At 40.8% G+C, this 13165-nt stretch overlaps 1 protein-coding gene and 1 long non-coding RNA gene across 5 annotated transcripts in view; one reads left to right on the top strand and one right to left on the bottom strand.

Moving 5' to 3' along the window:
• LOC139108861 (uncharacterized) overlaps positions 1 to 9666 on the top strand; it is a 30726-nt gene extending 21060 nt beyond the window's left edge. Inside the window, exon 3 of the long non-coding RNA XR_011546735.1 lies at positions 9112 to 9666. This is a non-coding gene — a long non-coding RNA (uncharacterized lncRNA). The remainder of the gene's footprint in view (positions 1 to 9111) is intronic.
• The window catches only part of Dscam3 (Down syndrome cell adhesion molecule 3), an 87788-nt gene that overhangs the window by 57905 nt on the left and 16718 nt on the right, over positions 1 to 13165 (bottom strand). The gene's annotated exons all lie outside the window — the stretch shown is intronic.

Here is a 13165-nt window from a genome sequence, read left to right as displayed (position 1 = left end):
TAAAAGACGAGGTGAAATAACGTTTTAATAATACTCGGCGAAGGTGCCTCGCGCTCTTGTACACGTCGCGCTCGCACCCCATCGTCCCTAAATCCGTCGGAAAAACGAAGGGTATCGGGGGAGTTTTTTCAGCCGGGCGAGCATCCAGGAAATTGTTTCCGTAGCATAAATTCTTAGTACGAAATTCCTCGGGGGAATTAGGGTTTTCCGATCCCCGATAAAGATGCTGGCACCGATGGAATATAAACTACGGGGATGAATTCCAACTCGAGGGGAAAACTCGTCGGGCGAAAAGACTATAAGGACGAAAACGAACCCAATAATCGAATGAAGGATATTTCTGGACGAATCCTACGGCCATCGCGGTGACAGTTCTATTCTGTCGTACAGAAACGCCAGTAAAACATTGAATTTGCGCGAAATCTTCCTTGAACGAGCGATGGAACGTGAAATATTTGTCACGGGGAGTAACACGACTGTCGCGCTGTCGCAGCTTATTGTTAGAGACGCGGTCGGACACGTAACAGTGACACTAAACTTATGCGACATCCTTTACCTCTTTATTTTCTAAATCTTAGACGTCTCGACGCATAATCGCTTTGTGTAAAATTTAAATTAAAAGAAAAAAAAAAAAAAAAAAGTAAAACGTAAAATGGGAATTTTGAAGAATAGATCGAGCGGAGGGTGTGAATTGCCTTTTATTTCTCTTCCTCGCGTGGCGCACGTGTGTGCAATCAGATTTAGCGTGAAGCATTCATGACGGAGTATTTGACCTGAGGGGACCTTTCAGGTTGAGACAAAAGCGGTCTCGAAATCAGCTCGCGTTTCATCGATCGCGCCGCGGAACACATTTGCCGCGGAAACCGTGGCTGCGAGCGCACTAATTCGAAAGATCGCTTTCGAATTAGTCCGATGATGAGCTAATGCACCAGAAGAGCCCGCATGATGCTCACGGAAAGCGTTACCGGCCGATCAAAATGACCATAACGATAGTGAAATTATTGGCCAACAATCATTACGTTAACACTCGATTTTACTTTAATTCACAAATAGCCGTTTCCTGAAAATTAGCGTAATCTGATAATCATTGAGAGCCACTTATCGGAAGAAATATATTCCGCGAGTCGAAACGTAATTTTCTTTAGGGGAAAAGAGTCGAGTGGTCTTTAATAGGCCAAATACGGATTATTCGGTAAATACGTAATTATTCACCGACGACCGGTCGATTCCGCAGCCACCGTAGCTACCTAGGCGCGCTGGCTGGTCCGGTCAATAAATCTAAACGTATCGAAGGGATTACCGGGCGGCTCGCGAGTTCCATGACCGCGCGGCTTTGGCGCATTAGCTATAATTACGGCGACGGGCAGGCGAGCTGCACTGGGCGCGACGACGCATCACGTAGATCAAACGTTGTCGCAATAATGATGGAGCACCTTGAAACTGAACGGATAGGGGGTGTCCCCGTCGAACCTTTACTCGGCTTTTGACCCCGCTTTCGTCGTTATTAGCTCTCCACCTCCCCCCCCCCCGCAAGTATATACGTGCATGCACATACGTATACATATGTACATATGTGTACGCAGCCACCTGACCATCCTGCACCATCCGGGGACACCGAATCTCGTTTCTCTCTCCTCTATTCGCGTCGGTATATCGCTCTTGCACCTCGCCATCGGTCGCACGTGACACACGGTTCGTGGTGCGAGCGTACGATGTTACGAGAACGGATCGTAGATATCTTGCGGTATGGACGTTCTCCAATGGTCAAATACACGGTACATCGGGCGTACGCGGGGGCATTAGAAATTGTACACTGGGGTGCATTCGTTATTACCTGCTGACGCTCTCTTTGCGAATGTCCGTGACTAGCAAGGGGAAAAAAAAAAATATATATATATATATAAATGGTACGTGATGCGAAAGCAACCGTGCGTGATTTCAAAGAATTATCTACTTTATTCTCACGAGGAGCGCGATATATTTTAATTAACAATCTCACGACGTTAAAAGTCTTTTCGGACGCTCGCGCAGAGAAAGACCCACCTTGTTACGATAATTCTATCCTTGTCGCCGTTATACGAAACATTCATTTAGCTGCGTTAACAAAATGTATTTTAAATTGTTGGGATTTTATTCGAAGCCTTTCTACGGTTTTAGTTAAATTATATATTTTTTTTAATCAATACTGTTCGCCCGTCTTATTTCTGAACAGCGCAGCAATGGGGGCACTGAAAAATAATGTTTGTTGCATGATTTATTACACGATTAAATGGAGTTTAATAATTGATAGAGTACTAAATTCAGGGCAAAATTATTTATATGGTATATTGTGTAACAGCGCGGAAAATGAGAGTTCCCTCTCCCTCGTTCTCTCTACCTCTCTCTTACTTCTCCGTGTTGGTTAAGTGTTATAAGGTGGGTACGAAACCGCTTGGGAAGCCACAGTGTACATATCATTTAGATAAACGTGGGAACGCCATTTGGGATTTGAATCCGACCGACTCGTGTTCGAGTCCTCGTCCATTCCAGAATCGCGGGACCATAGCCTCCGGTATAGTGATTCACGTTGCTCGCATGAACAATAGTTGATACGACACAAAAGACTTCAATGCCCGGACAATTCGCAAATCTTCCCCAAACAATACCAATTTCATTATAAATTTTAATCCCTCCCTTGATATAACGCGATAACCAGTTTTTGTATTTTAATTAAAATCGAACGATTAATTTCTGGAAAAAAAAAAAAGAAAAATGTTATTTCTCTCGTTCTTCGGAAATAATTGCGATTTAACTGTACACCCAATTTTGACGAACGGCAAAATGTTAAATAAGAAGATTTTGTATACTTCGCGATACCATTTAGCGCAATAAAATAGTAGAAAATGATTGTCAGCTGGCACGTTAAAGCTTTAGATTGAACGTCGGATTATGCAACCGGCGCGTAGAGAGAACGAGACGGGAGTGCGATAAAAGATTGCACAAATAGTGAAATAAATTAGAAATGCGAACGGAACTGCGGGAGCCGACCGAGAGAGAGACGGAGTCACATGATTATGTCTGAATACCAACACTTCCTGTAATACATTTCGTTCGCAGAAACGGACAGAAATTCTCTCTTCTCTCGTACCGAAGCTACATTGTTTTCTCTTTTTTTTTTTTTATCCTTCTTCTTCTTTGTCCTGCTATGACGTTACGTTCTCTTTCGCTCTTTTCATGAAGCGTACAACGAAATCCTAAGCCGCTTAGAGGCTTAGCAGACCCGACGAAAATTCCACCCGCTGGCCGCGGCTAAAACGAAATTCTCGGGTCTGATTCTCCGGCCCGTTATCCCTTGCCTTTTTCCACGGCGTATAGTTACTCACGGCAAACTATAGTATAAAGATAAAAAATATATATAAAGAGAAAAACAAATTAAATAAATAAAAAAAAAAAAAAAAACCAGCGAAGGCGAAAATAAGATGATCGAGAAGCACGTCGGTTCGGATACTTGTAGAGAGAGATAAGGGTCAGTAAAAATATGTACGTTTTGATAAAAAGCGATAGACTAGGAGACAAACAGGGCGCGTCCGCAAAACCGACGGGGGACGGAAAAAGAAATTAATAAATAAGAAAGATACCCGGTGAGCTGAGACAGTGAAGGAAAGGAGGGTGCGAGAGGTACCACGGTGAGTGAAAGCGACAGGCGGAAAAAGACGAGGGAAGTAGAAAAAAAAAAGAGAAAAAAAAAAAAAGAAAAAATTGTGCGAGGGAACGCGGGGCTGTATCTCTTGGCCGGCGAGACCGCGGACGCTGTATAAAAACGTTCGATTTGGATGATACGTGGCGGAACGAGGGGGCACAACGGTAACGCGATGAATCGCAATTACTTTTCCCCGGTCGCGCGGGTGGAAGAAGGGGAACGAACGGCGAAACCTCATTTGAAAACTGGCCGTATAGAGTAGGCAATTAACGACAATTAGTAGCGCAACCGGTATTTTACTCGCGCCGGTGGTGGCGCGCTCGTGTACAAAATCTATTATCCAGGTGTACCGCGTGCGATATCGTGGTCGTGGTACCGCATACGCTCTCCTCTCCTTTCTCTTTCGCAGCCTCTTTCCCTCTCGTTCTCTTTGTCATCGATAATCGTCGCGGCCGCTCGCGAGAGCTTGTTTGAAAACGCTACCGCGGCGCGCACCGTGTTATATTTATTAAATAATTTGCGATTAGCGAATTACAAATCACGCGCACGCTCTTAAGCCCCGTGTCGCTGCGCATGTCACAGCTAGAGAGATAGATCGATATCTGCCACGGATAAGCCCCCCGGAATCTTTTTATTTCATTTCCATTTGATACCGCCACTCACGCAGTTTGTATTCTTTTTCGAGTTCGCCTTTGACTCTAAGCCCTCTTTGAATGCCGCGAGCACCGACGCATTATTAATCGGGGATTATATCGAATTACGATGAAGGACCACTGTGCTGTTGAGATCGTTTTGAAAAATTACGGGCGCAAATTAAAGTTAATTCGATTTCGGATTATATAGCTTGCCGGACAAGTCGACTTTCCTCGTTAAGAAAACAACGGGAGGGTAGATTTGCGGATTTAAAAAATCGTAACTTTTATTTTATAGTTACGACGTTGCATCCGCGGGCGTAGTAGATTTCACGGGAGTGGAAAACGTACTTTGCAATTAAAAGAAATGAGATATATGTAATCTTGGATCAACATGACCCGGCGATGTAATCCTCGCATTACCAGCTGGCATGTACCGGTTTTTCCGAATTAAAAAAAAGAAAAAAAAGAATCGCCACTCCGAGGTTTTGCCGTATTAATTTCACATACGATATTAATGAAATTTTCCGTCGCGTGTTTGTCGGTCGAAATATAAAATTGCGCGCGGCATTAAGTCAATCCGGAGGAATTTCGGTCGTCACGATTCATCTCGCAGTCTCAGCTTCACGGCACGGCTATCTTATTTCGCCATAGGCGACTGTCCTTTGTACTTTTCCCTTGCCCAGACCGATGTCTAATGGACACCGGGATATTTTGCCCGTAGAAGAAAGGAAAAGGAAAAAAAAAAAGAAAAGAAATCGCGTTGAAAGATTTTCCGTTCGACGCCCGGATACGAAATGTACCCTCGCGCTTTCGACGGAAAGACATCGCCATTGTAAAACGCGCGCGCGGATCATCCGAGAACAGCGTATCTCCTGTCGACTACTTTCTGCTCCACTTCGCCGCAAGAAGAGCCGAATCGATATTTCTGCCGTTGAAATATTCGCGAAACGAACCATTTTTACAATTAAATGAACGTAACGTCAACGTGCCTGGATGAGAAATCGATTATAATTATTTGCTATTAGATTAGGAATTAATAATGAATTATTGAATGATCTCGTGGAATCATCTTGACGTGATCAAAGTGTTAAAATGAGATCGAAGTTAGCGCAACCAAGAAGAATGGATAGGTACATCGTTTTTTCACCGACCCGCCTGCTCGAGTAGCGAGCTCGCCGATAACAGCGTCCGATGGAACGTCGCGACGTCGGAACGAATATTTTTCGGAGACGCGTTGTGCGGTGATCCCGGAGTCAATCCTGTTCAAAAAAAAAAAAATACATTCCCCGGAGAACGCACTATATTTACCGGCGAGTAGAACAAATCAATAACGCACGTACGGTGCACGTTCTGTTTGCGAGAGATGAATTTTTACTCCAATGACCGAAATACTTTCCGTCGCGTATAGCAATGAATGCTTCGCTATTCATCTCAGACAGTCATTCGACCAGAATTCCGCCTTGCGTTTTATATCCTTTTTTTATTTTTTTATTTTTTTTTTAAAGAGGCGTTAGCGTTTTGCTGTTTTAATAAAATAAAAAGAAAAGAAGTAATTATTTAAACATTGACGCCGAGTTCACACTCGATAAAGGAGAGCAGAGAGTTAATTGCGTCCGTTTATTTCCCTTCGGCGTTATCTTCGTCAGACGTGACGTTGGTACTTTTCGTGCGCGCTCACGGAGGAAAAGAGGGACATCAGAGTCCCCGGGTGTGTGCGCGAAAGCAAACGTCATTTGCCACGTTCGTCGAGCCGCGCGCGAATGAGCGGGAGCAGAAGCGACGAAAATGCAGGACGGGAGACGAGGAAGGGAAACGGCATTAAATTGCAAAATAGTTTCGCGGTAAATAACGAGCGGAAAGTTCGCTTCTAGAAGATGTACTCGCGGTGCTGGTCGGTGGTAGACGTTTTTCTTTACGGTATACCATTACGCGTGCGCGATGTACGTGCGGAACAAGATCTGATTCCTCTTCCCCCGCCGCCCCGAGCAAACAAATTTCAGATCCGCCTGCCCCTACTTTTTTTTTTTTTCCTTTGATTTTTCCCATTACATTTTATACCAACACATATTTACGTTTCATACATTCCGTTAAATTAATTTGATCGTGGGGCGGCTGAAATAACTGGTTTGCGAAAGTGCGCTTTGTATCAATATATTTTTTTTAGTTTTTTTTTTTAATCGTTGACAACGAAAATTGTTTGCGAGCAATCAAATATTTTTGAGAGTTCTTAAACGCGTTCGATAACGCTGTGGAAAAAAATTACGGTGCTGAACCCCGAAAGAATCGCCTCCGATACGTCGTCGTTTTATTCCCTCGAGATTTCCCCCTTATCCGAAAACCTGCGGCAACCGCGAGCTACCGAATCGAATTTAATTACCGATGTGCAGATATTTACTTCGTAAACTACTACCTAGGAGCGAGAGAACCAAATGGAAAGACGAGCGGCGAGCTCGTTAAAAATTTAATTTTATACGACGACAGCCGTCTCCCTCAGCTTCTCCGAGCTTCCAGCTGTCTGTCACAAAGGTCACCCAAGATGGTGGATATTCGTCCGACGACGAAATCCACGAGATTCATTTTCTAATAAAAGTTTATTTTTTTTTTCTTTTTTTTTCCTTTTCTAATTTTGCAATCGGCCTTTGCGCGCGGATTTATTTGCACTGTAAAATGTAATATAAAAAAATAATGCGCGTTCTAACTCGCGGCGGATATAAAAATCACAGACCGACGTCGTAGAGTTCTCTGTCGCAAAACGATATTGCTTGTTTCAATCGAAGTCCATGTTGCGGATAATAGCGAGGCTAAGATACTTTCCGGCGCCCGACCAAAACAAGTTTTGCGGACGGATATGCGCTTATACTAGACCGCAAGGGGTTAAAACGATTTCCGTTAGTCATAGAAACGCCAGACCTCGGGTATACCGCTCAGTTTCGTGCAAACCGCCGTGGTTCGTTCGCCTTTTAAAAGTTTTCAGCTATTGCTGGGATCGCGATTCTCTCTTGCGCCCGGCGTTTTCGATAACTTTTATAATGCCCCGCCGGAGGAAGACCGCAGCGATGAATATAATTGTACCAAAGTTTGGACAGAGTTCGCAGTTATTTCTCGTGATGTCAAGAAACGGCTCTCGGATATAAAAAATGCACGACCTATTTCCATTAACTGTCACTCAGGTTCGTTCGAAAACTTAACGAGTTAATTTGAAAATTGTATCACCCAGCCCGAAAGACGGATGAACAATATTACAATGGTAATGAGATTTGCCGGAGAAAATAGATCGTCTTTAAATAGATTAAAGGACTTGATAGCGTATACAAAATTAGTAGCTAATAAATTAAATTATCACTTTAGTTGCTCTCATAACAGTTGTTTAAAATTATAACGATGTTCATAAGTTGCTGAATGTAACTCTCACGGAAGCGACTGCAAACTTTAATTTTTTCTTCCCGTATAAGTAAATATCTATAAGCAATTTATTATTTTACGTTTAATGAGCGTTCGCGAGAGCGAGACGACGAGCGGGACGAATTGTTGGCACCACCACGGATTTCCATTCCTCGAGTATCACGATTACATTTGCATTTAAGGTGCTTCAATTAGTGTGCGGAGACAGCCTCGCGTAATGACGAAAAAGAAAGCCCGCGCTCTTTTTTCCTGGCTTTCTTTTTCGCTCTCTTTTTTTTTCCCTCCCCTCTCCCTCTTTTAAACCGCGATCGCAATTATCCCGATACTGGTTACCGAATAGCAAACGTCGATGGGCGCTCACTCCTACTTCCTGCCTCTCTTTACTCGTATCTTTACGGTTGTTAAACTCGGTTAAGTGAGTAAAGAAATACAAATACGTAGCTGGGGGAGTTTTGTACGCGTTGTTCTGTGATTCTTGATTAAGGATCACTCGGAATATTAATTTTTCATTCTGACTCGAGCGATCTGAACGCGAGCGATATCGGAGTTATCCTGCAAAATATAACATTGAAACATTTACCGAGCCCAGTGGTGGTTAAATTTTATTTGAAAGAAAAAAAAAAAAAATTAAGATTAAAAGAAGTTAATGTTTGCTCTCAAGTAATATTACGAAAAGAGAAAAAGAAAAATTTGAAATATACGTACCGCGGATTATTAATAATTCCGCGCCGTTCTTCCAGCTAATAACGCCAGAAGTTTTCGGCTAATCGCTACAAGCGGGGGCTATTGTTCGGAAACTTAGAATCGAGTATTACATCCCGTAAAGCTCCTCGATCTAATAAAAACGGCATCTAATAAAAAGAGCACCCCGAGCTCCGCCAGCATCAACAAAGTTTCATTAAAAGCGTTTCTAGCGCAGCCCGCCGCGAGTCGCCCAAATGAGTATTTCTCCCCGTGCACGTATACGTGTCTCAAATCGATTTCCATCGAATTACCGAGTCTATCCACCTTCGAATTCAATTCTTCGAATCTTCGAATGTACTCCGTGCGAAAACGTAGCCGGGGTAACTCGTATTTACGTCTTCCTGTGCCACTTTCCTCACCCTCGAGCGCCAATGTAAGCTTGCATTCGTCCGAATGTACGTAACGGCACTACGATCGAGTCCATATACGATCTTAGTCGCGCATGTTTCAGCATTATTCAGTTTGGTATGCACGTGACGCGAGTGCCTCGCGTTTTATTCAATTCGTATCTGTTACATCTGTAATTTGTTCCTTGCGCATTGCACACGAGCCGGCCTAAGCGATTGACGTTATTTGCAGTTGTATTGTTTTTGAAAACTTTCCTCGCGCCGTGTGAACAGTTGTTACAATGTATTCCGTTTTTTGTTTCAGATAATACTGACTTTCGAGGGCTTTCACCCGACAACCTACAGACATCCTGAGAGGAGGAGGAGGTCTTGGAAAGGCATCAGGCATCGGCGGAGCAACCCCTGGGTAAGCATCATTTTTATTAACGCAAAATAGTTTTCACATTTTTATAATCTTTTTTTCATTTTTATTTTTTTTTTTTTTTGTTAATTATTTACTTGAAAAATTAATTAGAAGCGCAAATAAATTTTTTTTCTAAACGGTGACTCAAGTATATATCTACAATTTAATTTTTTTTTATTTGTTTGTTACAGATACGTCAAAACTCCGCTGCTGCGCATCGGTCACGGTTTGTTGCATGGTTCTTTTATTACTAAGTAAGCCTTTCGGGTGGGAAAATAAAATTGTACTCATACTAAAAAAATACTATTAGTCATATAATAAAAATTAATTTAAACTTAAAATAATAAACCCCATTATGCGCGTGCGAAAAAAAAATTAAATTAAAATACTATATAAAAACATTAAAAATATTAAAAAAAAAAACATTTTTTTGTTTCATGTATAATATTAAAAATTTTTATCCCTACAGCTCAGTACTCCTTCGGATTTTCATTTAAGCGAAACGAAAGTTTTTGTTTAAATAAAAATCTGAGGGATGAATTAAAGTACCGCACGCCGAATTTATAGTAAATACGAACCGCAGTCAGTTCGTCGGCCGTTTCGGGACTGCCGTAAAGTAATCGGTCGTTTGAATTTATTATACGATTTTTTTTCTTTTTTAACGGGAGTGTCGCACATTATTGTGCGAAAGACATTGTTGAATAATTAGTTATCGCGATTGTAACTTCACCCGGTCGCGTTCGCGAGTGACTTGTGCGCGGAAGGATGGCTCGACACGTCCCATCTGAGAGGAGGAGCAGGCCCGGGACGGGCATCCTGCATCGGCGGAGCAACTTTTAGGTAAGCTTTAATTTTTCTTTAAATAAAATCGTTTGCTTTGTTTCATCAACAGATAACTTAATTTTTTTTTTATTTAATTAAAGAATAAATTAAAGACGCGTAATTTTTTTTTTCTTTTTTTTTTTAACTGGATATATTAATCTACAATAATATATTTTTTTTATGTTACAGTCACCGGCAGAATTTTACAACTCCGCTGATGCTCATGCAGTTCGGTGAGTCGCATGGTTTTTGTAATATCTTTAATACTTTTTTAAAAATGCAATTTGGGGAAAAATATACAACAATTCTAAAACTAATAATAATAAAAATTAAAAAAATAAAGCAATGTAAATATTATAAATAATAAAAATTAATCGGAGATTTACTATCGCGACACGAAGTTAAGCGAAGCGGATTACGCCGTATGCGTTTGATTATCGCGTTACCGCTGCTTAGCGAGGAGCGTTGTGGCTCGCGCGCGTAGTATTAGCATCGTTTCTCACGGGCCCGACTCGCCGGCCACGCGGTGAGCCGTAAGGTAGGTCAACTAATGGTCGCGCGACCTACTCCGCGTTACCCCTACTTCTTGGTTCTGTCAATGACCGAGCAGCGGGCCGTACGCGTGCTCGTGCGCGCACGATGCAAGGGCATTGCCCGGCTCAGCCGGCCGTCCGCGACTCCACTAATCTCCGACAGCCGCGAGACCTGCGCCTTGCGTTAGAAATGTAATACATTACATATACATATATTATTTAATCTTTGTTAATAATTATTGCCCCAATGAAAAATAAATATAACAATTTTAGCTTAATTAAATTTTATTACGTTACGTAATTAAATAACAAATTTCGCGATCCATTGTACGATATAATTATTTTTGATGCACAAATTTTATTACATCTGTCTGCTTGAATATGAAAATTTTTGGGCTCGCACGTGACAAATAATTAAAGTTTTATTGGGAATTAATTTCTAATTGCGTATCGTTACCTTAACGTTTTCAAATTTGCGCAGGATTAATTTTTGTAATATCCTTGTAACATTTTCGCTCGAAGGTATACGGAATAAGGACTCTATTGTTTTTTAATTACTTTGCGCGTTAAGATCATCGATTTCTCGTGATGAGAGTAATCAATATATCCTTAGAATACAGTTTCAGGGGCATGATATATATTTTGAAGGGGATAACTTAAAAGTAATCTCCCTCCCCCTTTTTATTTTTTTTTAAGTGCAATCCTCTTGCACCGAGATATCGATCTATCGGACGCTGTAAAGGCCATTGGAGAAAATCCTGCGTGACTAGGCGAGAGGATTTAACGACCCTCGTTTATATCGCAGCAGCTCGTAAGCGCGAGGGCGGGTTGCGATCCAATTTTTTTTGCCCTCCCCTGTTTCGCGCTACGCCCTTCGTAATACGAGACGCCATTTCTTTCGTCTCACCTCTTACAACTTTGTGCCTCTCTCGACGGAGGGCAATTACGTAGGCAAAGAGGCTAAAAAGTAATGATCAGTTAGACTTATCCGCGGATCTATCGGCCGAAGTAACGTCAAATTACCTCTCGCGTGTATTATCTCTTCGGTTTAAAAAAGAAAAAAAAAAAAATTTAGAAATTCATGACTGTCATAAAGTCAACGAGGATTTATGAGAAATGTATAATAACGAAATGCCATGTATAATTAGTACGGCAAACTTAAGGTTGAGATTCGTATTTATAATCGCGTAATTACTGCAAATTTCAGTCGACAAATGTCCAAATATTATGGCTGAGTAAATAAGTTTTATAGGTTAATGCCAGATTTAATCTACATTCAGTTTTTCACCGTTCAATAATTAATTCTTACAATATACAAGTTTATGCTTAAATATTATTGTTATAACTATGATTATTTTTCGAAAATTAAACGAGTAGGAACGAGTTTGCTAAGCGCGCGAATGTGCGTTAATAAATATTAAATGGAACACGATATTCGGCCGTGTGGTATTCCTTAAATTGCGATTAATTTCCATAAAAAATGTATTGTTAGCCTGACAGTCTTTATGACTGCGAATTTTTAAATGCTCTTTAGCTGTTTGCGAGAACGTCGTAAACGTTACTAAACGCATAAGATACCGCGTGCTACTAAATTAATTTTGCAAGTACAACGAAAAATGTCCCGCGACCGTACGTTAATTAACCGCATTTGTTTTAACGAACAAAATTGATTTTGTTTGTTAATTAATTACATATTCGCGAATATGTATCACGGAAATATATGAAAGTAGAACAGTTAAACGAAAAAACAAAAGAGAAGGTTTGGAAAGCATCGGCTGATGGCAGAGCAGCGTAAAAAGACAAAATGAGCTTATTTATTATTTATTTAATTATTACTCATGGAATTAATTATTTATTTGCGTTTAGCTAGATTTTTAGTTTGAATAAATTATATACAGACATTGGATAAAAGAGAGAGAGAGAGAGAGAAAAAAACAGAGAGAAAACATAAAAAAAAAAAAAAGAGATTTACATTTTTCATTAAATATCTTTTTGTAAGGTAAATAAAAAATTGAACGCGCATAAAGATTAATTTTTGGGATATTCAGCAAGTAAATAAAATAGGAAACTAAATGATCATTTTGATGGTGGCTACAAATAAATATATGTATATATTTTAATGCAATATTTCATTATTTCTGCTTGCATATTTCTAGCTGCAATTTTAAACTAATGTATTATATTATATTCAACGAAAGTAGTGTAGCGAAATAGGTATTATGCATTTAGCAGCATAAACATTTACATAGTCTTATTTATATAGACATTTCAGTTTCTTGAAAGTAGATCCTTCTAATTAGTTTTATTTGTTCGAAATTTCATCGTCCGAGTCTAAAGATACGTAATGGAATTAGACTAAAGATGCTTTTCATGAGAAATGCTCTCTTTATCTCGGAGTCGCGCGTCACTCTGTTATTTTTGCCGGCGCTCAAACGCTCCCAGTTTTTCCAATTAATCTCAGTCCAGTCCGCGGGAAGCGTTGTTTCATCAACGACAAATAGACCGACGTTTTGACCCAAGGGTCTCTGATCGGAGCTCGAAATAATTGAAATTTAAGACGCGAAACGAGCGTACGGGCGGTGACTCTTCCTCGTCGTTGC

This window comes from Cardiocondyla obscurior, linkage group LG16, assembly GCF_019399895.1.
Source record: "Cardiocondyla obscurior isolate alpha-2009 linkage group LG16, Cobs3.1, whole genome shotgun sequence".
Lineage (NCBI taxonomy): Eukaryota > Metazoa > Arthropoda > Insecta > Hymenoptera > Formicidae > Cardiocondyla > Cardiocondyla obscurior.
The sequence above is the reverse complement of the archived record's forward strand: the minus strand, read 5'-3'. Positions and strand labels throughout refer to the sequence as shown.